At 42.9% G+C, this 23,061-nt stretch overlaps 1 pseudogene; it reads left to right on the top strand.

Moving 5' to 3' along the window:
* Positions 1-21,086: 21,086 nt before the first annotated feature.
* Positions 21,087-21,204, top strand: LOC124556260 (annotated as a pseudogene).
* Positions 21,205-23,061: the final 1,857 nt, after the last annotated feature.

Genomic DNA, 23,061 nt, shown 5'->3' with positions numbered 1-23,061 from the left:
ACTTGCTGCAACCTACATCCTTCTGAATCTGCTTAGTGTACTCATCCCTTGGTCTCCCTCTACGATTTTTACCCTCCAAGCTGCCCTCCAATACTACACTGGTGATCCCTTGATGCCTCAGAATATGCCCTACCAACCGATACCTTCTTCTAGTCAAGTTGTGCCACAAATTTCTCTTCTCTCAAATTCTATTCAATACCTCCTCATTAGTTATGTGATCTACCCATCTAATCTTCAGCATTCTTCTGTAGCACCACATTTCGAAAGCTACTATTCTCTTCTTGTCTAAACTATTTATCATCCATGTTTCACTTCCATACATAGCTACACTCCATACAAATACTTTCAGAAACAACTTCCTGACACTATACTCGATGTTAACAAATTTCTCTTCTTCAGAAACGATTTCCTTGCCATTGCCAGTCTACATTTTATATCCTCTCTGCTTCGACCATCATCAGTTATTTTCCTCCCCAAAAAGCAAAACTCCTTTACTACTTTAAGTGTCTCATTTCCTAATCTAATTCCTGCAGCATCACCCGATTTAATTCGAGTACATACCATTATCCTCGTTTTGCTTTTGTTGATGTTCATCTTATATCCTCCTTTCAAGACACAGTCCATTCCGTTCAGCTGCTCTCCAGGTCCTTTGCTGTCTCTGACAGAATTACAATGTCATTGGGAAACCTCAAAGTTTTTATTTCTTCTCCATGGATTTTAATACCTACTCCGAATTTTTCTTTTGTTTCCCTTACTGCTTGCTCAATATACAGATTTAATAACATCGGGGAGAGGCTACAACCCTGTCTCACTCCCTTCCCAACCACTACTTCCCTTTCATGCCCCTAGACTCTTATAACTGCCATGTGGTTTCTGTATAAATTGTAAATAGCCTTTCGCTCCCTGTATTTTACATCTGCCACCATCAGAATTTGAAAGAAAGTATTCCAGTCAAGATTGCCAAAAGCTTTCTCTAAGTCTACAAATTCTAGAAACGTAGGTTTGCCTTTCCTTAAGCTATTTTCTAAGATAAGTCGTAGGGTCAGTATTACCTCACGGGTTCCAATATTTCTACGGAATCCAAGCTGAGCTTCCCCAATGTCGGCTTCTAGTAGTTTTTTCATTCGTCTGTAAAGAATTCGTGTTAGTATTTTGCAGCCGTGTCTTATTAAAATGATAGTTCGGTAATTTTCACATCTGTCAACACCTGCTTTCTTTGGGATTGGAATTAGTATATTCTTCTTGAAGTCTGAGGGTATTTCGCCTGTCTCGTATATCTTGCTCACCAGATGGTAGAGTTTTGTCAGGACTGGCTCTCCCAAGGCTGTCAGTAGTTCTAACTGAATGTTGTCTACTCCTGGGGCCTTGTTTCGACGCAGTATCATATCTCCTATTTCATCTTCATCTACATTCTCTTCCATTTCCATAATATTGTCCTCAAATACATCGCCCTTGTATAGATCCTCTATATACTCCTTCCACATTTCTGCTTTCCCTTCTTTGCTTAGAACTGGGTTTCCATCCGAGCTCTTGATTTTCATACAAGTGGTTCTCTTTTCTCCAAAGGTCTCTTTAATTTTGCTGTAGCCACTATCCACCTTACCCCTAGTGAGATAAGCCTCTACATCCTTACATTTGTCCTCTAGCCATCCCTGCTTAGCCATTTTGCACTTCCTGTCGATCTCATTTTTTTGGCGTGTTTATTCCTTTAAACAGAAGAATAACAAGTTTGTTGCGTGAGCATCCTCCGCAGCAAGCATAGATTTTTTCTTTATTTTAATACAAACGAATTCTATTGCTGCAATGCATTTTATTTTTCCAGACGTGTTTCGTCTTTTCTCATTTTAAGGCATCATCATTGGGATGTACGAGTATAATGATACGGTTATGACGCACTTTTCTTTTGATATGTGTTACTCGTCGATTATGAAACAGTTCACTTCTCGCATTTTATGTAAATAAATGGTTACTTACGGTTCTTCCTGTTTCTAGTTTGCATCGGTGTTTCCTTTCGCCGGCCGTTGTGGCCGAGCGGTTCTAGGCGCTTCAGTATGGAACCGCGCGACCGCTGAGGTCGCAGGTTCGAATCTTGTCTCGGTCATGGATGAGTGTAATGTCCTTACGTTAGTTAGGTTTAAGTAGTTGTAAGTTCTAGGGGACTGATGACATCAGGTGTTAAGTCCCATAGTGCTCAGAGACATTTTGTTTCCTTTCATCTGGTCACATGGTAGTTGCGCTACTATTGTATTGACGAAGCATAAGCCTGTTTTTTTGCGTTTACAACCAACGCAGAAATTTGAAACCAAAAAGGCAGAAACGAACCAAATGTCCATCAACAAAAAGTGTCACTAGGAAAATAAAAAAAATTATGTGTATATGAATTTCTTTGCTTTTTTTCTTTTTTAAATGTTCTCTGTCCATTCCGGAGTAGTTTCACGCATTTTAGTTATCAACCTACACAAAGTAAGCTGTGTTCCGGTTCCTGCCGCTGCATTGGGTAAATAAGAAGAAACTTTGAAATCCGATACAAAGGGTACACTGACCCGTTCTTTTTAATAAATATACGTATATCCAGTTTTACTGCCAACCTATCACAGAAAAGTCATTCCTTTACAGACATAAAACCAACTTCCATATTCTACACCCTCACAAGGGATTTAAAAGGTAGTTTCTGCGATAATTATTCATTCGCAACCATAAATCATACCACATCATCTTAAATGAAGATATTGATTTAGCAAATAACCTTTTTTCAGATTTTTCAAGAATCTATAACCTTGAAATACTAAGCACATACTCTGAAGTTAAGTACCCAGGACTAAAAAACTCACACGCACACGCACACCACCTTTCCATGTTGTCGTGTTCTGACCTAGGTGGGAGAGGGAAAAAGGGGTTGCTGGTCAGTCTGCGCTCCCGAGTGGTGTAGAGCAGAAGGCAGAAGGACAATTCGCAGTAAAGCCATTTAATTGTTTTCTTCTATCTAAGCCATCACTGGTAGAGGCATTTACTAGGAATGCAGGTGGTGAGACTCGGTAGGGAACTCGTTGTGGAGACTGTCGGACAAACAGGGTTTTGAAATAGTTGTTTGTTCCAGACAGGACTAACTAATACACTGGAGGCTACTTCTAGGGTTAGAAAATGTGGTGTCACCGCCAGGCACCACACTTGCTAGGTGGTAGCCTTTAAATCGGCCGCGGTCCGGTAGTATACGTCGGACCCGCGTGTCGCCACTATTAGTGATTGCAGACCGAGCGCCGCCATACGGCAGGTCTAGAGAGACTTCCTAGCACTCGCCCAGTTGTACAGCCGACTTTGCTAGCGATGGTTCACTGACTAATTACGCTCTCATTTGCCGAGACGATAGTTAGCATAGCCTTCAGCTACGTCATTTGCTACGACCTAGCAAGGCGCCATTATCAATTGCTATTTATCTTGTGATGCATGTACCGTCAGACAGATGTTCACCTATTATGAATTAAAGTTAAGTATTCCAGTAGTTACTTACGTTCTTTGCTACTATAAATTCCCTTACCTGTTCCAGAGCTCACGCCAGCCTGCGTGAGCTTAAACGCGTGCTATTCGGCTTCACCTCGCAGTGGCTTGGCTGTCTTGCCAAGTCACAACAGAAAAAGCATGAATAACGATGTTACAACAGAAGCCAGTGCAGAAGTCCCAGGTGTGGCTGCTAACCACAGTAGCAAACATTAGCAACACCTTAAGGCAACAACTTAGTTGCAAAACAAAACATAATGAATGTGACATTGTTCACTGAGGCACGCAAAGTGAGAGAGCAGACTTACGCGGATGCGGACCGAGGCTGGAGTCGACGGACGCGGATTCGGCGCCCAGTTCGTCTGACTGAGAAACTAAGCACATGGTGTTTTAAAGAGTCGTGTGGGACACTGTTTTTCCCACTTAAAGCCACCCAGCCAATCCCGCAGTTACATGTTACTTCCTTGAAGAGTAACTAACGCCCTGGGACCGCGTCTGGGGGCGTCTGCATTTTCGCAAAGCACTCCACTTACTTGAAAGTCTCTTCGGGTTTGCTGCCGGATACCAAAATCAACTTGAATCGATATTTCGGCGATCCAACTGGTCGCCATCTTCAGGAAATGCTGCTTCTGCTGATGAGTCCGGTGAAAACGAAATGTCGTGTGACGAGGGCCTCCCGTCGGGTAGACCGTTCGCCTGGTGCAAGTCTTTCGATTTGACGCCACTTCGGCGACTTGCGCGTCGATGGGGATGAAATTATGATGATTAGGACAACACAACACCAAGTCCCTGAGCGGAGAAAATCTCCGACCCAGCCGGGAATCGAACCCGTGCCGTTTTGGATTGACAGTCTGTCGCGCTGACAACTCAGCTACCGAGGGCGGACATGAGTCCGGTGACAACGACGCATACGTTCATTACACAAAACACGGCAGAAAGCTTTGGAGCTGAACGCAGGACTCTGGTGCAGAGTATGGTGGCGGGGAAAGCGGTGGCGTCTCCTCTGCTTCAGTTCCTTTGCGAGACACTGTAGGGAAGCAGCCTACTCACGCTGTAGTAAATTCACATCAGTTTCCATTGTGTGCCAGCCAGTCTGCTGTAACTAGCTCTGACGTCATAAATGTTGCGCAATACCTTAAAAATCAAGCAAATGACCTAAAGCTTTTCTGGCATGTCAGAAGTAATACTAAATTAATGTGTGTTAAATATCAGTTCGATAACTTCAGCCATTTTCGAAATTTGGACGTTTTTCTGAAAAAATCATTGGCGCAACAGAAAAGAGGTAGAGACTTCAAAATTTGTGTTTAGATTCATCTTTCATAATGATTTAATAAAAACAGTACTTTGGATTTCACAAATTAAGATTTTAGTGGAAATTCATGATTTTGTGGTTTTCGTCTCAAAACTGAAGGAAGCAAGATAGATTAAGTAGGCTAGTAAATAAGGCTAGGATGTTTAGATTTAAATAGGTTGGAGGTCCGCTATGACTATGAAGATGTGAAAAGTTTCTTTTGAATACCTATAAAATTATAGCGATAGCGGATCTCAAAAGGGCCAGTTCAGAGCTCATCTGCTGCGTGCAGTGTAATTTAATTAATGCTCTCGCCCAAAGTATTTAACTTAGCCACGTCAAAATTTTATTATCAATACTTACCTGCGTGCTGAATGCACGTTTAAATTAAAAGCTTCATCGGCCATAAGCAAAAGAAGCTATAAATTATTATGTAACTTGAAGTGGTGCGTTACTAGCCCAGTGGCTAGTCGAGAGAGCCGAAAAGATCAGGCGTTCCCTTCGCCGTCCGCACCGCGGCTTTATATATAACGCCGCTTTCACACTATACGGTTTTGACCGTACGGCAAAAAGCCGTACGGCTGTAGGTGTGAAGAAATGTATGGCGCCTTTCACATTATACGGCGACGGCAAAATGCCGCTGCCGTGCCGTGCTGCAGCCGTGTCTTGCCACTACAACAGACGGTCGCCGTACGGCAAGTTCGACAACAGTGGCCTACGTGACTAAGTGCATGCTTTCACACTGGACGGTTTTGAGCCGTACGGCGTCGACTAGTTCGTTGTAGTGTCGTTTTATTCATTTGTGTTTATTCTTGTTTACTGAAAAGTGTAGAAGAATGGATGAAATTGATACTGAACTTTTGATAACCTTGGTGGAAGTAAGACCTGTTCTGTGGGACAAAACTCTAGATGCGTATAGAGATCGTATTGCTACAAAGAATGCTTGGCGGGAAGTTTGCGTAGCACTGAAGCAAGATTTTGATGAGATGGAAGACAAAGATAAAAATGCGTTTGGTAAGTATTTATTTAATATATTAATATTACATTTAATACGTTTTAAACAGTTTTTATTTAACGTTATAAATTTTATTCTAAAAGTAAATCGTTTGTTTATAAGTAAATTACTGCTACCAGTCACGTTTTTTTTGTTTTGTTTATATTTTGCACGACGCGTTTCGGGAAATAATTCCCATCCTTAAGTGCGTTTTTCTCTAAGTTTTCATCATGTGTGGTGTCTTTTTATGTGTCAGGTCTTGCATTCTGTTTTCTTTACTGTAATTTATAAGAGAAACACGCACAAGACCTCACAAATAAAAAAACACTACACATAATGAAAACTTAGAGAAAAAAACGCCATTTGATACAGCACCCACACAACAAACATCCAAAAGCGAGTGCCATACAAACAGAAAACATAGAAAACCTGATGCAATCGAAATGAAAATATTACGAGCTCTGGAAGAAGACAAACCTTGCAGCAAAATGTCATTTTTACTTAGTCTGAAGCCTCATCTGGAAAAATTTGATGAACAGGATTATCTTCAGTTTCAGATGGGAGTCCTCAAAGTTATAGAAAATATATATGAAAGGAGAAATATATTGACAGCTCAACCTCCTCCATTTACCCATTACACACCTCCCATGCCCTATAATAATAGATTTCAAGCTTATTCTTATTCACCTATGGAAAATGCTGCTCCAATATCCTCTTACCATACGCATCAGATTCGTCCTCCTCCAGCTGCACCAAACCCAACTACTTTTCTCGAACAACCATTACAGACTTCTCAAGGTCGCAGTTCTTATCAACGAATTAATAAAGTGCCACCACCATACCCTTCGCCTTCCACAAGTAGCCATGAAGGCCCACCATCAACAACGCAGTTCTACAACGTTTTTGCAGAGAGCCTGTCGCCACAAAGTGACAGTACAGTCAGTCCTGCTACAAACTCTTTGGTTTCAACTGCTGATATTGATATTGACTTTTCTACTTCATAATCTGAGCGTAATAAAAATGTAAAACACAAATAAATAAGTAAATAAACAGAACTAGTTTTTATGTATTAAATTACCTTAACGTGATAGCCAGCATTTGAACAGGTTGGATGCAATTGCGGAATTGTGTGTTTTGTCGTTGTAACACATCCTTTAGTTTTCTATGTAATTCGTCAAACGAGGTAATAGACATTCGGAAATAGTTAAAGAATTTATTTCCGTCGTTCCTCAAATCTTCAAAGAGTGTATAAAATAAACCCACTTCGTCTCTTCTCTGGTTAATGGGGTGTACCCACAAAAGACGACCTTTTCTTTTGCGGCGACGATGAAGCAACCACAAAGCAACAACTCGTTTACGGTTCATCTTGATACACACATTAAGCAAACTGAATAGACACCAACAACTGGTCACGTCAAAAAGCCGTGTAATGTGAAAGCAACACAGGCACGGCTAAAACTCGTACGGCTTTTTGCCGTACGGTCAAAACCGTATAGTGTGAAAGCGGCGTAAGGACGCTACGCGAGGAAGAAAGGCCCCAGTTCTCTCCAGACGCTGAATGACACGCCATCTGTGTCGGGAGCCGCGTCGCATCAGTGTCACTGCTACAAACAGCCTCGGGTGCCGTATTAAGTTACTAGAGATACGCGGAACCATGAAAACATTTCATGTGAAGTGTTAATTCTGGAATGATTTTCATTACCTAGCTTCAGTTTGCGTATTGTCGTATTTTCACGTGCCGTCGCGGGACAGACATTCTACCAAATATTTAGCGTAGCGTTTGATGAAATAATCTCATCAAATTATGGCGAGCATTCTTTTTAACATTTAATTCGGACATTTATAGTTGCATCAGCGCATTAGACTCTGAACTGCTCTGTTAGTTAGGTTGTAGGGATACTTGTGTTTTTATCAGTGAATTTCAGAATATACTCAACTATTTTGGAAAACCGTTTTTGATTAGAAATCCCGGACAATATCCTAATTCCTCAGAGCTATAAGCTGCAGCTATAATGGTATCTCAATTGAAGTGGGCACTAGGATCTCTAGATACTGGCTCCATGTTTTATTAAATCACTTTCTGGGTGCCAAGAAGTAAATAGAGAGCCAGTGTTGAGAACGGCGAAAGACAGCATTAACAACATTCAAAAAGCTAGAAACTGATTCTACATGCAAGTGTTTATCCAGCAATTTATTTTTACCAACTCATCCGCCGCCCCACATATGGTGCATCGGCCGGGAAATCAACTAAGTGAAAGTGATTTTAACTATTCGGATTCGCGAGTGAAATGCGACACGCAACTGTGTATAGAACAGTGAATGTGTTACGTGTGAATGTGGACGACGCAATTGGATTAACAACACATCTGGATTGACGGAGCTGGCACTGAGTCTAGCGGTGCTGCCGGCATCGCAAGAAGCCGGTCTCGCCGCACCGCAGTCGTCCGCTGGAGCAGCCGGCGCAGCGCCTGCAATTGCGGGCCACGCAAACACACAACAGCCGTCGGAGAGCCGTCTTCAGTTCAACGTGCCACGTCGCATCAGGAATCCTGGTACGCCGCGCCGGCAACGCCATACGTCGTGCAGAAGGAACTAAGTTAAGTAAAAAGCTATTAAAAATTTTCTAACCTACACTAAAAGACTGTCGGCGATGGAACCGCCAAAAGAAACTGAAGTTAAACTTATATCAGAACCTATGTCTGTTGAGGGAACTGTAAATCCAGACAACGGTTCGAGTGTAAATATGCATGAAAGTGGTAACGTTAAAGTGAAATAGGAAGTATTGTCTCCTGACAGTAGTGTGCGAAGGGTCAATGATTCAATAATAGAAACCCCTGTAGTAAAGCAGAAATTAGAAATTGTAAATTTATTGGATGATAGTTTCTCTGATGAATTAAAAATGAAACAGTCATCAGAGATGGTAGAGTTTAAGAAGGAGAAGTTAGATATGACTAATCAATCAGAAGTTTCATTTAATTTTGATGATTCTGGTATTGGAGCTAGTTTTTCGTCACCTGAGTGTGATAAAAAGCCAGCTCGTGAGCAACCCAAAGATGCTGGGGCTGTTGATTTAAATGTTATATTACAAGCAATAGCTGCCAGCAATGCTGAATTAGTCTGAAATGGTGGCCAGTCAAACAAATTTTAATAAACGGTTTGAGGCAATGGACAATAAATTAGAATCCAGTAATGCTGAAATGTCAGCCAGTAATGCTAGAATGAGTGCTGAATTAAAATGTAATGTAATTGAGGTCAAAAACAGTAATGCTGAATTAAAGTCTGAGATTTTGGCCAGCCAAACAAATTTTAATAAACGATTGGAGGTAATGGACGATACCTTCAAGGCTGGTTGCAATAAGTTGAAAGAGGATCTAGACAGTTTGAATTATAAAATTGATTACAACCATGAGGATATTAAGAAAAAGGTTGCTCAACAGTTTTCTGAAATGTATAAAACAGTTAAATCCGAAGTCGCTGAGGTTCGCAAAGACTTCCAAATGGAAGATGCGAAGCTGGAGCACAAGTTAACAGAAAAGATCGAGGCGGAATCTGAACTGTGCTCAGATAGATTTAAAGATGTTAATATAACAATAAACATATGTCAAGCAGAAGTAGAAGCAATCAAAACTGACACTACTCATATTGTACAAAGAGTAGATAATGTTGAAATGAAAGTAGAAAATATCAGTACTAACATTGCTAACATTGAGAGTAAAGTAGCTTCAGTAACTTCTGGTAATGGTAGTATACAACAAGTTGTAGCTGCAAACGCCGCTTTTATCGGGTGTCGGCAGTTCTTGCGGTTCGATCCAGATAAAAATATCCACCCGCTACATTTCTGGAACGATTTTGAAGATGTAATTCCACCAACTTGGTCTGAACGAGAGAAAATCTCGTTTATTAGAAGCCATTTAGCAGGTGACGCCATGCGTTGGTCAGCTGATGTTATGTTAAAGTGTAAAACATTAGCGGAATTTAAAACAGCTTTTATTAATGAGTATTGGTCTAGCAATAAGCAAAATGAAGTGTTGAGAGAATTTTGGAGTGGGAAACGCTTCAATGCAGGCAAGGAATCAATTAAAGAGTTTGCTAGGTCATGGATTTCACGTTTGTCACATTTGGCGGAAAAGCTAAAACCAGAAATGATTATACTAGGTCTTGAAGGCAAACTGCCATGGTATTGGCAAACTAGAATTATATCTGCCCCTAGAGACAATCTGGATCGTTTCATTGAGTATTTGGAACGTGTAGAACGTGTTGCTGCCAATGAGGAGCAAGCACGTAATAACAGAAATGCCAATAACAATAATAGTAATTTTAGGAACGAGCAAAATGGCAATGTAAACATCAGAACAGTCGGTGTTCACCATCCTAAGAGAAGTAGGAATTGGGGAAATAATTATCAGAACCAACAATGGCGTCCAAGGGATAATAATTTTGTTCCAAACAGAAATATGCATGTAAACAACAGTACGGAAAGTAATGCTATGCCAGCCAACTATAATGAAACTAAAGGAAACAGCAGTAGACCGAGGCAGGAAAACTAGTTCCCGTCTATGAGGACACTGGCGCTCACCAGGCGGTTACTTTTCCTAAGCCAGTAGTTAAGGGAATTGGTAAGACAGATCAGAATACTCAAACTGAACAGGTGGATGAAGTGTCGGTAGCATCTAAGGATACAACAGAAATATTAGATCACTCACAGTATTTGATAGATACCGTGTTAGAGACGCTTTCTAAGTGGGAAGAGAAAGAGAAGGCGCAGCTGTGTAACGATAGGGACGAGCTACAAAATACGGAATTGTCAGGTGAAGAAGCAGAAGAAATTCATGCTTATATTTACGATGAGGATGATGTGCTCTTATCTAAAGTGCCTGTGCAGGATGTTGATAATGTACTAATAGATTTAGGACAGGAGATAAGTGAGAATGTAGAGGGTAGGCTGTTGAGGGTCGATGAACCCAGTAGCTGTGACCAGTTGTCACTTGAGAAGGAAACCGACGATAATGGTAAAAGTGGTTTAGCTGTAACTAATGTTATGCCCGGTCTGGAGGCGCAGAATCGCTCAGTCGTGCGGTGTTACGATTTAAAATTAATAGACCGACTGGAAAAGGCAGCTGAAAATGTAATTCAGGAAACCCCTACACACTGTGACCTAAATGTAATGAAGACAGATGTCGATCACTTTAGTTGGAGACAAATCCAAAAAGAACTACTAGATGAATTTGAGGAACCACCTGTACAACCTAGAATAAGCCACCCTATAATAATAGTGAATATGTTGGGTATCAATGTACGTTGTCTCTTAGACAGTGGAAGTGAGGTGAGTGCAATATCTCAGTCCTTCTTTGATGCATTACCTGGTAAAGACAAGCTTACAGTAATGAGGGTATCAGGACTAAGAATAATTGGTGCTACTGGCAAGGTGTCAAAAACAGTAAAGCAAGAAGCTTTGCTACCTTTTAACATAAGTGGTAATTTAATTGATCATCCATGTTTAATTGTAAACAATCTCAGTATTGAGGTTTTAATTGGCATAGATTTCTTGTCAAAATATCAGAGTGTTGTTGACTTTGAAAGAAGCCAGTTAAAAATGGTCTTGCCAATAACCGGAGTAATTATAGTACCTTTTAGTGATAAACATGTAGTAACTGATCATGAAACTTGGGAGCTGCCTATACGAGTTCTGAAAAATAGGAGGTATTGGGACGAAGGTGTTAATCTTAGTAACAGTAAGCTGAACACAGAAGAAGAAGAAGAAGAAGAAGCAATTATTTTAGACAAAATAGAAGCTAAATTGCAGGAAATAGATAAGATTTCAGACAATCAAAAGGAAGAACTGAGACAGGTTCTAAAAAGGCATCATAAAGTGTTTTCAGATCGACGTGGCGTGGTCAAAGGTTATGAATGAATGCTGTAGGGAGGAGGTTGTTCTGTAACCTCTACACAGTGTGGTAGCTGTGCAGTCCCAGCTGTGTGAGATCTTCTTTCCCTTTCAGGTCTCACTCATTCTTCCTCTTTCCTGTCCTCAAAAATTTCGACCTCTTCTTTCACACATTAAATTTTCCGGTGTGATTATCAGTACAGCATTAAACCAATGAATGCTGTAGGGAGGAGGTTGTTCTGTCACCTCTACACAGTGTGGCAGCTGTGCAGTCCCAGCTGTGTGAGATCTTCTTTCCATTTCAGGTCTCACTCACTCTTCATCTTTTCTATCCACCTAAAATTTCTAACTCTTCTTTACAGCATTAAGCTAATGAATGCTGTAGGGAGGAGGTTGTTCTGTAACCTCTACACAGTGTGGCAGCTGTGCAGTCCCAGCTGTGTGAGATCTTCTTTCCCTTTCAGGTCTCACTCATTCTTCATCTTTCCTTTCCACAAAAATTTCGACCTTTTCTTTCCAGACATGAAAATTTTCTGTCATGGCTATCAAGCCATGAGTTATGTAACCATTCTATCTACCGATTAGTGAAGAAAAATACCTAATGTGACAAACCTAATAGTGACAAACAATAGAGAAGTATGACGTAATTAAGATATAAAATGTATTTGAGTAACAAGTATGTATAGAACCCAGGTAATATAGTAACTACAAAGTGTTGTTTTATTGGAAATGGTCCACCAACAGTAATTTAAAAAGATATATGAATTCACGTACAAGCAGGATCTGAAGTGGTAGTGAAACCTAGTGTATGCATTAGAGCTAACTAAGAAATAGTAAAAGAGATTGCTTAGTGTTAGGAAAAATATGCAGATAAGTTGTAAGATTAAACTCACCTGGTGTAGCAAGGAAAGGCAGTGTAATAGAATTGAGCAGTGTTTGTGGTTGAGACGTGAAGGACACGTCCCTGAAGTATTTATAAGGTTGGAGCTGGCCATTATTTTAGTGTAGTGTGTGACAGGATACACCTACACGTATTGAGGTTATGAGTTGGAGGCGTGAATGCGACCATAGGTACCCTTATGTTAAATGAGACAGAGCAGCTCATGGTGTCCTATAGGTTTAAGGAATTTAGCATTACGCTCGTCCATAGTTACTTGATGCACTTTAGTGGTAGGTCTGAGAGAGGCTACCTGAGGTTTCAGCGTCCGATCGAGTGGAAATGGATTGCCACGTGAGCAAACTAATCAGCTGCAATACACTATGAATATGAAATAAATGTGCTATCCTATGCTTTAAATATTAATAGAGTGAGTGTTATATAAGTACATACACTAGCAAAATAAATAAATAACATACTGATAGACGTGAAACATTATTTTAGCTCAGCATAAATACACTTCAAAGTAAGTAAGTACCTAATTGCAGATGTGGAACTGACAACAGCAGAGGACCAATAAGTGGATTTAGTCAACTAAACGTAGTGTGTTTTGAACACTCACAACTGTACTATTACCAAAAGTTACTCACATGTACAAAGAAGCTGAGAAAACAACCACTAATCATACTCATACTATCTCTAAGAATAAGGTAATCAAAAATGAGTCAGTTAAGTGCTTAAAATACAAATGTATCAGGAATGTACCGAGCATTGGTTCAGTGTTCCGGCCCAGAAATAATAAATTCAGATTAAATATGATTTATGATTGTATGCCTTAGGAGCAAAAATTTTCTCTAATACATGACTAAAGGCGTTTTGAGCCATTTGTTTAACGATTTTATGACAGTTAAGTAACCGCGAGAGTAATACTGAAAAAATTCTGTTAACTTTGTTCCAGCACAATATGGAAGGATAAAATGTATATATCCCCATTTCATTGTGACCCACCCATAGATATTAAGTGAACAGAGTCTGAGGCACTCTTTTTGTTTGTTCTACAGGACAAACCAGATAATGGCAGCCTGGTAGCTGCGTGAAAGCGTGGAGTGACTTGGACACAACTCACAGTGACCCCTCCCCTTTCCCCCACGTAATTTAGAGAGAACGTGAAGGACGCACACCATAGCAACTTCCCCTCCTCTACCCTTGTGAATGGAAGTGTAGGACGCCAGCCAAAGCGGCTACAACCACGTGTGTAAAAATTATTTGTGAACTTTTCTTTCAGGTTTAGAAAAGACTGCTAAGAGATAATCATCTGTCTATGTATCATGTTATTTTCTTTGAATTTGTGTATGTAAAAATGTATTTAATGTATTTAATGGATCTACGATTTTCATAATTTTTCAATTTGTATGTGTTTGTTTGTCTAAGGCAATATGTATGCCAAAATATTTCATTGACTTTGCTTAAAATTTTGAGTAATGACATTGTTTAAAAGGCAGTGAACATGCCTACAATTTAAATAATTAATGTAGGTAATCAGTTTTCTTTAATGTTTCTACAGGTTTATATTTCAATTTTGATTTTTTTATAGGGAGTTGAACTGTACTCTCGCTTCCCTTTTGTAATTAATTTTTTTTTCATTCATTAACATTCATAAACAAAAAATTTAAGTAGAGGGTGATGTAGGGAAGCAGCCTACTCACGCTGTAGTAAATTCACATCAGTTTCCATTGTGTGCCAGCCAGTCTGCTGTAACTAGCTCTGACGTCATAAATGTTGCGCAATACCTTAAAAATCAAGCAAATGACCTAAAACTTTTCTGGCATGTCAGAAGTAATACTAAATTAATGTGTGTTAAATATCAGTTCGATAACTTCAGCCATTTTCGAAATTTGGACGTTTTTCTGAAAAAATCATTGGCGCAACAGAAAAGAGGTAGAGACTTCAAAATTTGTGTTTAGATTCATCTTTCATAATGATTTAATAAAAACAGTACTTTGGATTTCACAAATTAAGATTTTAGTGGAAATTCATGATTTTGTGGTTTTCGTCTCAAAACTGAAGGAAGCAAGATAGATTAAGTAGGCTAGTAAATAAGGCTAGGATGTTTAGATTTAAATAGGTTGGAGGTCCGCTATGACTATGAAGATGTGAAAAGTTTCTTTTGAATACCTATAAAATTATAGCGATAGCGGATCTCAAAAGGGCCAGTTCAGAGCTCATCTGCTGCGTGCAGTGTAATTTAATTAATGCTCTCGCCCAAAGTATTTAACTTAGCCACGTCAAAATTTTATTATCAATACTTACCTGCGTGCTGAATGCACGTTTAAATTAAAAGCTTCATCGGCCATAAGCAAAAGAAGCTATAAATTATGTAACTTGAAGTGGTGTGTTACTAGCCCAGTGGCTAGTCGAGAGAGCCGAAAAGATCAGGCGTTCCCTTCGCCGTCCGCACCGCGGCTTTATATATAAGGACGCTACGCGAGGAAGAAAGGCCCCAGTTCTCTCCAGACGCTGAATGACACGCCATCTGTGTCGGGAGCCGCGTCGCATCAGTGTCACTGCTACAAACAGCCTCGGGTGCCGTATTAAGTTACTAGAGATACGCGGAACCATGAAAACATTTCATGTGAAGTGTTAATTCTGGAATGATTTTCATTACCTAGCTTCAGTTTGCGTATTGTCGTATTTTCACGTGCCGTCGCGGGACAGACATTCTACCAAATATTTAGCGTGGCGTTTGATGAAATAATCTCATCAAATTATGGCGAGCATTCTTTTTAACATTTAATTCGGACATTTATAGTTGCATCAGCGCATTAGACTCTGAACTGCTCTGTTAGTTAGGTTGTAGGGATACTTGTGTTTTTATCAGTGAATTTCAGAATATACTCAACTATTTTGGAAAACCGTTTTTGATTAGAAATCCCGGACAGTATCCTAATTCCTCAGAGCTATAAGCTGCAGCTATAATGGTATCTCAATTGAAGTGGGCACTAGGATCTCTAGATACTGGCTCCATGTTTTATTAAATCACTTTCTGGGTGCCAAGAAGTAAATAGAGAGCCAGTGTTGAGAACGGCGAAAGACAGCATTAACAACATTCAAAAAGCTAGAAACTGATTCTACATGCAAGTGTTTATCCAGCAATTTATTTTTACCAACTCATCCGCCGCCCCACAACACTGGCGACGGAATTCTCCTACGCCGGCCTGGACTGGAATCTGCTGGTTATAAGTCAGGCGGCGGGCGCCGCTCGAGGTTTGCTGTTTCGCTAAAAGCAGGCCGAGGCGGCGCGGCGTCACTGGATAGCGGCCGGCCCGACCGCTGAAACCCAAGGAGCGGCCGTAGCTCTGACAATGGCTGTGGCGGGGGTGGAGGGGGCAGCAGGGGGGACAGCGGCTGTCCTACAGCTTCGCCAGCGGCGCAGGCGCCACACAACAGGCGGCTAGCGACGAGGGCTGCGTCGCCGTAGCATCGTCGCGCCGCGGACCTCGCCATGAAAATTGCTACACCACAAGGATGACGTGCTACAGACGCGAAATTTAAACGACAGGAAGAAGATGCTGTGATATGCAAATGATAAGCTTTTCAGAGCATTCACACAAGGTTGCCGCCGGTGGCGACACCTACAACGTGCTGACATGAGGAAAGTTTCCAACCGATTTCTCATACACAAACAACAGCTGACCGGCGTTGCCTGTTGAAACGTTGTTGTGATGCCTCGTGTAAGGAGGAGAAATGCGTTCCATCACGTTTCCGACTTTGATAAAGGTCGGATTGTAGCCTATCGCGATTGCGGTTTATCGCGTCTCGACATTGCTGCTCGCGTTGGTCGAGATCCGAACACTGTCAGCACAATGTGGAATCGGTGGGTTCAGGAGGGCAATACGGAACGCCCTGCTGGATCCCAATGGGCTCGTATCACTAGCAGTCGAGATCACAGGCATCTTATCCGCATGGCTGTAACGGATCGTGCAGCCACGTCTCGATCCCTGAGTCAACAGATGGGGATGTTTGCAAGAAAACAACCATCTACACGAACAGTTCGACGACGTTTGCAGCAGCATGGACTGTCAGCTCGGAGACCATCGCTGCGGTTACCCTTGACGCTGCATCACAGGCAGGAGCGCCTGCGATGGTGTATTCAACGACGAACCTGGGTGCACGAACGGCAAAACGTCATTTTTTCGGATGAATCCAGGTTCTGTTTACAGCATCATGATGGTCACATCCGTGTTTGGCGACATCGCGGTGAACGCAGATTGGAAGCGTGTATTCGTCATCGCCATACTGGCGTATCACCCGGCATAATGGCATGGGGTGCCATTGGTTACACGTCTCGGTCAACTCTTGTTAGCACTGACGGCACTTTGAACAGTGGACGTTACATGTCAGATGTCTTACGACCCGTTGCTCTACCCTTCATTCGATCCCTGCGAAACCCTACATTTCAGCAGGATAATGCACGACCGCGTGTTGCAGGTCCTGTACGGGATTTTCTGGATACAGAAAATCTTCGATTGCTGCCCTGGCCAGTACATTCTCCAGATCTCTCACCAATTGAAAACGTCTGGTCAATGGTGGCCGAGTAACTGGCTCGTCACAATACGCCAGTCACTACTCTTGATGATCTGTGGTATCGCGTTGAAGCTGAATGGGCAGCTGTACCTGTACATGCCATCCAAGCTCTGTCCGCCTCAATGCCCAGGCGTATCGAGGCCGTTATTATTTCTCAGGATCTATGCACCCAAATTGCGTGTAAATGTAATCAGATGTCAGTTCTAGTATAATATATTTGTCCAATGAATACCCGTTTATCATCTGTATTTCTTCTTGGTGTAGAAATTTTAATTGCTAGTTGTGTACTTACTGGCCCAGTCGTCCACTGCCGCTCCTCTGAGGGGGAACGACAGCGTGGCGGACGAAAGTATCGCTCCAATTCACGGTTTTTCTCTCCGTACTACAATGTAGTAGACAAATGGAGTTTGCTGCCATGAATAATGCATACAGTGTAGTTTTCATTGGTATATTTCGTTGAAAAGTACCAACGCACTGGAGCGCCAAAGAAACTGGTATTCGAATACAGAGATATGTAAACAGGCAGAAAACGGCGCTGCGGTCGCCAACGCATAAATAACACAGCAAGTGCCTGGTTCAGTTGTCAGATCGGTTTCTGCTGCTACAGTGGCAGGTTATTAAGATGTAAGTGAGTTTGAACGTGGTGTTACATTCGGCGCACGAGCGCTGGGACACAGCATCTCCGAGGTACCGATGGAGTGGGGATTTGCCCGTACGAGCATTTCACGAGTGTACCGTCCGGTAAAACGTCAAATCTCCGACATCGTTACGGCCAGAAAAAGATTCTGCAAGAACAGGACCAACGTCGGCTGAAGATAATCGTTCAATGTGGCCGAAGCGCAACCCTTCCGCTAATTGCTGCAGATTTCAATTCTGAGCAGTGAACAACAGTCAGCGCGCGAACGATTCAACGAAACATCATCGATATGGGCTTTCAGAGCCGAAGGCCCACTCAGTAACCTTCATGACTGCACAACACAAAGCTTTACGCCTCGCGTGCGCCCGTCAACACCGACATCGGACTGTTGATGACTGGAAACATGTTGCCTGGTCGGACGAGTCTCGTTTCAAACTGTATCGAGCGGATAGACGTGTACGGGTATGGAGACAACCTCATGACTCCGTGGACCTTGCATCTCAGCAGAGGACTCTTCAAGCAAGTTGTGTCTCTGTAATAGAGTGGGACCCGTGCAGCTGGAGTGAAACGGGACCACTGATAGGTCCAGATACGACTCTGACAGGTGATATGTACGTAAGCATCCATTTACGTCCCTTGTGCATTCCAATTTACTTGGGCAGTTGCAGCAGGACAACGCGACACCCCACACGTCCAGAATAGGTACAGAGTGGCTCCAGGAACAATCTTCTGAGTTTAAACACTTGCGCCGCCCACCTCACTCGCCAGGCATGAACATTGTGGAGCATATCTGGGACACATTACAACGTGCTGCTCAGAAGAGATCTCCATTCCCTCGTATCCTTACGGATTTATGGACAGCCCTTCGAGATTCATGGTGTCTTTTCCCTCCAGCGCTACTTCAGACATTACTCGAGTCCATGCCACGTCGTGTTGTGGCACTCCTGCGTGCTCGTTTGGGCCCTACACGATATTAAGCAGGTGTACCAGTTATTTGGCTCTTCCGTCTATCTTCACTGTGTGATTGGAATTTTCCCGAGATGGCTCTGAAAGAAGGTAGACCAACGGCTGTCGCTGTAACTCCAGTTGTGGCTATCTGAACTGAAACATGAAAATAACATATCAACCTGATCTTTAAAGATGTAATTTTAGTTCATCGTAGAGGTTTGCAGAAAAAAATTTAAATTATATAAAAATGAAAAATAAATATAAGAAATGCGAAATTATAGATATTTGAGAAAAGTGGTAATTTTTGGTGCCCCTCCTTTTTGGCCGGAAAAAATCGGCCATGATGAACTGAAGTAAATTCAGTTTATTTCAAGGGAGATCAAAAATCATTAATATCGGATGAAAATTTGAGCGTGGTCGACGACAACCATGCCAAGAAACATGGTTTTGAGAAAAACGTATTTAACAAGTGTTTATCATATAAAAAAGAATGTCAAAGCTTGAATATTACGGGATATCATCGATGTCTGGTCCGCAACAACTACCTCCCCGGCTGGTGGATGGCCGCTTTCTGCTGCTTTCACCTCATTTTCGTCCTCAAAGCCCTTTTCGTCGCTGAGCGCACTGCCGCTGGCTTCTCTGTCTTCACAGACTCGGCGCATTTCATCGCCGATTTTGATTTGGAGGGTGTTTTCCCACGTGCATCAGTGCGGTGTGGCCTACAGTGAAAAGACATACGGCCAAATTTGAACCAATTCTGAAAATTTCGCTTCGGATGCATGTTATTTTTGGAGCGTACCTCCAAATGGCACTATTGAAACTTTCCTTCATATTTTGAATACAATCCCTCATACAACACTCCAGCAAATCATGTTTACTCACGTAAGTATAAACAGGGGAAATGGCATCGATAACGACTTGTGCCAATGGCGTTTTGTGTATATTACTGTCCCGTTCTCCGTTTGATTTATCTTCAAACGCTCACAGAATTGTTACTTTTTGGAGTTCGCCCATAGTATTTTGGAGAATAATTCTTCAATCTATATATATTTGAATTCCGTAATAAAAAAGATTTCTAGCTTTTTCGACACTCACCCTGTCGTTCCCCCTTAAGTTGCAACATGAAGAAGGTGGCATGCAACGAACGTCAAACTAGCACCAAGTGTAGCCCCACTACATGCTGCGATATTCAAATGACTGCCATTTCAGCACAATAATGCTACCTACATTCTGTATACAGACTGTTTCGCTATTATACACTGCGCAGAACGAAAGGGTCACTTTTTTGCAGTCACTTATTATTCCTCCGTTGCGATGTAGAAGATTGACATTTGGCTGAAAGATGCCTACAGCCTTCTTCTGTAAAGGTGCAAAAGCTTGGCGTTCTGTGCCGTCAGCGAAGCGCTCAAACAGTAAGGTGTCGACACGTTGGAAAACAAGGTAGACCTCAGAAGTTCGTGTGAGGTGGTTAATGACGTCACACTGGCACCATATTTCAAAACATTTACGCCGAACGCCATCGTGGACGTATCGCACTGAGCTTGGCCATATCTTTCGAGGTAAGAACGCCCATGCAACATTATGCCTCCCCATCTTGAAACACCTGCGATGGAGGTCAGAACCGCTGTGGCCAGCGTCAGATCACGCCCTTTTTTATGGGTGGCAGGGGAAAACATTTCTGAGACACCGCGACTTAGAATCGACCCGAAAAGGGCTCGGGAAGTGGCATAAAGGGTGCCAGTGATAGCACCTCTTCCCTTGGAACGTTCATTTACTCACATTTCGCGGTCGAAAACGGCAGTTTTCAGTGCGTTGTGCAAGAGAACGACGCCCTTGCCAAGCTTTGCCACTGCTGGCATACTCCAGGCGACTGAATCCTCCTCTAAAACATCGCGTGGCTGCAGCCCCACTGAAAGTGATATGATCTCTTTGGAGTGTAGTGCGACGGCAGTGTTTGCTCTTGTAGACAGGGTGGAACTCCTCAAAAACCTTCGACAAAATTTGAATGCAATTCGGAGCAGCAAAGGTAAATTACTCTTTTTTCAGCCCAGCACACAGTGACACGTGTGTGCAAATAAAACAGCAAAGGCTCCCTCTGAGGTCCCAGAGTTCGGCAACATCGTCGATGCCACCTGCACACCACTGTTGAAAACTTTAAAGATTTACCTGTGCAGAGACCACTACTGACCGATTCCTAGGCACCAGCGGACAGGCAACCCTTTTGATACCACACAGATTCCACATGCAAGCATGCGCTAGAGCAGTAATATACCACAACAGAAATGTGTGAAGAGGTTGTCTGCCCACAGGCACCTAGGAATCAGTCAAGGCTTGTCTCTGTACGGGCAGATTTTTTAAGAGCTCAGTAAAGATATAGGCAACGGCCTTACCGCAGTGGTAACACTGGTTCGCGTCAGATCACCGAAGTTAAGCGATGTCGGGCTGGGCTAGCACTCGGATGGGTGACCATCCGGTCTGCCGAGCGCTGTTGACAAGCGGGGCGCACTCAGCCGTTGTGAGGCAAACTGAGGAGCTACTTGACTGAGAAGTAGCGGCTCCGGTCTCGTAAACTAACATACGGCCGGGAGAGCGGTGTGCTGACCACACGCCCCTCCATATCCGCATCCAGTGACGCCTGTGGGCTGAGGATGACACGGCGGCTGGTCGGTACCGTTGGGCCTTCCAAGGCCTGTTCGGACGGAGTTTAGTTCAGTTTTCAGTAAAGCTATGCAGAAGGGACCGAGGGTGTTGCCAAACTGGGGGGCATCTCATATGCATGCAGCCTTTGCTGTTTCATTCATGAACATGTCGATGTCGCCCCCACTCCCTCAACCCTCGTGATCAGCCACAGGACTGTTCAAGAAGCACAAACCACCCTTTGCTGCTTCGGATCACGTTCATATCTCATCGTTTTGAACAGCACGTAGGGGTGCCGCCCTATATGACACAGCAAAAATTGGGGTCGCGCTACACTCCAGAGGGATCAGATCACATTCGATGGGGTTGCAGCACCACGATGTCCTTAGAGAGGGGTTGAATCGTCAGGAGGGGTGTCAGTGGCGTCAAAGGTTGTCAGGAACGTCGTTCTGTTGCTCATCAAATTGCAAACTGCCATTTTGACACCGAAATGTGTATACCGGGTAGTTATAATTAAACTTTCCCTATTTAACACATTAAATACGGAAATTAATTACAGTACGAGTAAAAAACTAGATAGCATTAATGTCAAGAACATTAAGAAGAGAAATAATGCAGAATCAATTTGAGTGAAACACATTTCATGTGCTACTACATGTATATTATACTATTACACGCCTGAGCCGTGGTAAAAACTGGTCTTTGGAAGAGCGCGCCGCAGCGCGTAGTGTGAAGCAGTCGCCCTCCGTTTCTGGAAGTGGCGCCGCTGTGGCAATCGCAGCTTTGGTGTCTCCCTCTGGTGGGAAAGGTTGCCTGTTCACGTGCAGTTAAGGAGCGCGATGAGCTCGCTAGGCGGCGACTCTGGTCAGTTGGTCAGCCAGGTCAGTGTGGGGCAGTCAGTGTCTGTCTGTCGTCCGGAGTGCTAGTATGTGTTAGCCGGCCGGTCTGCTCGAGTTTGCTCAGACGATGGGCATTGGCGGTTGGATCGATCGTTTGGTCGGTCGCGACTGAGACACGAGATGACTTGTCCGCCTTGAGCGTCGGCGCATGTGAGGTCGCCACGTCGGTCCAGTGCGCCGCGCCGTATAGCGAGGGGTAGTGGCTTCGAGGCCGATACGAGAGCAACAGGAGTCAAACCACGACATCGGTCTGGCCGGGGCGAGCTGCGACGTCGTGAGACGGGAGGTCGGCGCGCCTTCCTGCGTCCGTTGAAGCGGCTAGCAGCGGACGGTTCGGGAGAGCGTTTTGGGGGTGCTGCGCCAGGTCTTCGCCAGAAATCGCAGTTTATTAGAAGTGATTCGTGATATGTTCATTTACTTGTTAAATTCTACTTGTTTTCTTGGTCACTCTCTCGTCCCCAGCTTGCTCGTCTGTCTCCTGTCCGCATTTGTTAGGCAGTTAGTGTCTGTCTGTCTGTCGGTCTGCCATACGTTAATAGCTGCCTCTGTCATGTTTGTCGGATTCGGTGTTAACGAATTTATAGAATTCCTGAAATATGTTTTTATCTTGCCTATCATCTTGAGAGTCGGTATATGTGTAATGTAGAGCATGTTTTAATATTCTATGTAAGACTACATTTCATGGGTTTTTATTTAAATGGTCATTTTAGTATATAAAGCTGGCACCCTTCCACCGTAAGAGTTTTTTTTTTTAAATCAAGTTGCACCTTCGGTGGCAAGTTAATTTTTCTAATGTTAGTGTTTTGTACCATTAC

This window comes from Schistocerca americana, chromosome 1, assembly GCF_021461395.2.
Source record: "Schistocerca americana isolate TAMUIC-IGC-003095 chromosome 1, iqSchAmer2.1, whole genome shotgun sequence".
Classification (NCBI taxonomy): Eukaryota; Metazoa; Arthropoda; class Insecta; order Orthoptera; family Acrididae; genus Schistocerca; species Schistocerca americana.
This window is presented reverse-complemented; position numbering and strand designations above follow the sequence as displayed.